Below are 2,500 nucleotides of genomic sequence, written 5' to 3'. Positions count from 1 at the left end.
GGGCATGAGCCTGACAGGCCACCGTAGTTGGAATTTAATCACTTATTTATTATTCTGGGACTTTTTTTTCACTCTACCCTGAAATGTCACTGGTACGACCGCCACACCACAGCACATGACATTACATCAGTGGCATAAAGCAAGGGAGTAAGCTACATTATATGTGTTCTTCAGTCTATAATATAGTAATATTTATGGACCATGTGTTAGTTTATAGTGTATTTAGCGAAATGAGAACTAAAGTGTTAGGTTCTGTATTTAAATGATTTTGAAGCTATTACACATCTTAAAATTTAAGAGATTAACTGTCAGTCATGTATGAATTAGGTATGTTTTTTATACATGTATGGTTGTACTTTGGCCTTATCTAAATACGGTGGATTATTACACCATTAAGTCACTAGAAGCCAATACATTTGTACACTGCTTATGCAAGGGACACATAGATGCAAACTTCGGCATTTATTCCTATAAGGGAGGCGAAGGCAAGCGAACAGCAGCAAAAAGCGAAATGATTCGACCAAGTGTAATATGCAAATGTGGCCTGCGTTGGCCAATCAAATCAACAGCATAACCGTTTCATATAATTTGCTGCGCTGTGGCAACCTGATGACAGTTGAGATGTCAGAATGGAAGACTGAATTTTGCCTCTCTTTGCCTCGCTCGTTTCGGTCCTGCTATGTGCCCCTAGCGTTACAGTAAAACTGATCCACAGCCATTGCCATGTGCCTGGCTCGGTGTGCAAAGGACTATGTTTGTTACCACAAGGTGTTTTTAACCTTCAAACAAGAGATGAAGATTAAAATATCGAAAATGAGTATTTATTAATTTCATTTATATACGTATTTACTTCAATTATATCTTTATTGCTGAGAGAGTCCTAATGTTCTATCCAAGCAATCCTATATATAACTTAATGCACTGTTTTCAACAGTGTAGAGCAGTGGGCTCCAAATGGCGACTCGTGGGCCAGATCCGGCCTGGGCATGGCAAACATTTGGCCAGCCATGAGTTTGGAACAAATGGAAACATACTGTAAATGTGTGCTATCTGTGGCCATATGGTCGGGCAATTTGTTTTTGGCCCTCAGCCTCATTTGCGATACATAATTTGGCCCTTGGAGAATAATAAGCATCCTTAACCCATTGAGGTCTACGTGCCCTTGAGAGGGCAATTTGACATGTCTCCAAAAACAAATCTGTAACTCTGTGAGTTTTTGTCATTGAAACACATAAGTTACGCCATTAGAAACCTCAGACCTTCCAGATTTATAAATTATATAGCTGGCCCAATTTAAAGAAAGTGAAAAGAAATCTTCGCATATTCTGTACTCTCTGCCTGTAGCAGCCACACCTATAGCTATTCACATGTAAAGTACCGGTTCTTGAGTGGCTATTCAGAGGTGACAACACGCCCCTTTCAGGTAGGGTAAACACAGCAGACGTAGAGTGACAGGGGGGTTGGGGCTATCAGAGCACATGGGGATTGACAGGGGGGTGTGGGCCATTAGAGGTTTTTCATACCTATCTCATTAGTATTCAAATGAGACAGGCAGTGGCAGTGACATAGTCATTATTTTTTGCATTTTGTATGAAAACAACAAAACATTTCTAAATGCCAACACATTTGTTTACAAGATTCAAACTTCAAAAGTCTTGGCTAGATATATTTATTGTGTGTTTTCTTGAACTTTTTGAAGACGTCTGAAACCTGTTTTTTTGTACAGTTGTGTTTATACTCAATTTAAATAAAACATGTTTGTATGACATCCATTTTTTTTTCAGATTATTTCTTGTCAGGCTTTTCACAATACAACCATATATTCCACTTTTGCATAGATGCTTACTGTTAGCTGAAAATACTTGAAAATGTCAGGGTGGTGCAAGCAGCCTAAAAGCCTCTGAAAGGCCTTAGACCTCATAGGGTTAAAGTGATACTGTCCCATTTTTGGAAGTAAGCTTATTTTACACCTCCCCTTGAGTTAAATAATAGACTCTTACCGTTCTCCTGTACTTTCAACCGTTCTCTGGCTATGGCAGTGCGAATTTTACCTCCATGCTAGCAGTTAACATTGAGTCCAATGAGACCAGCTCGCGGCTAACTGGCCTCATAGGATTCAATGTTAACTGTTAGCTTGGAGGTAAAATGTGCCCTGCCATAACTAGAAAACGGTTGGAAGTACAGGAGAAAGGTAAGAGCCTATTATTTAACTCAAGGGGAGGTGTCAAATAAGCTTATTTCCAAAAATGGGACGGTATCACTTTAAGCGTCCTTGGGTGTTTTGAAAGGCGCTATATAAAACGAAAGTATTATTATTATTATTATTATTATTATTATTATTATTATTATTATTATTATTATTAAATAATTGGAGACCACTGGTGTCGAGCTTTTTCTTTTTTTTTTCATTGACTGATGGAGACTGGGACCGCAAAATGAATTGCCCTTCTGATGGGGCTAATAAAGTTATCTGAATCTGAATCTGAATCTGGGCTTTCTC

At 38.6% G+C, this 2,500-nt stretch overlaps 1 protein-coding gene across 1 annotated transcript in view; it reads left to right on the top strand.

Moving 5' to 3' along the window:
* The window catches only part of LOC134435204 (ryanodine receptor 3-like), a 414,716-nt gene that overhangs the window by 113,477 nt on the left and 298,739 nt on the right, over positions 1-2,500 (top strand). The gene's annotated exons all lie outside the window — the stretch shown is intronic.

Source organism: Engraulis encrasicolus, chromosome 19 (assembly GCF_034702125.1).
Source record: "Engraulis encrasicolus isolate BLACKSEA-1 chromosome 19, IST_EnEncr_1.0, whole genome shotgun sequence".
Taxonomy (NCBI): domain Eukaryota; kingdom Metazoa; phylum Chordata; class Actinopteri; order Clupeiformes; family Engraulidae; genus Engraulis; species Engraulis encrasicolus.
This window is presented reverse-complemented; position numbering and strand designations above follow the sequence as displayed.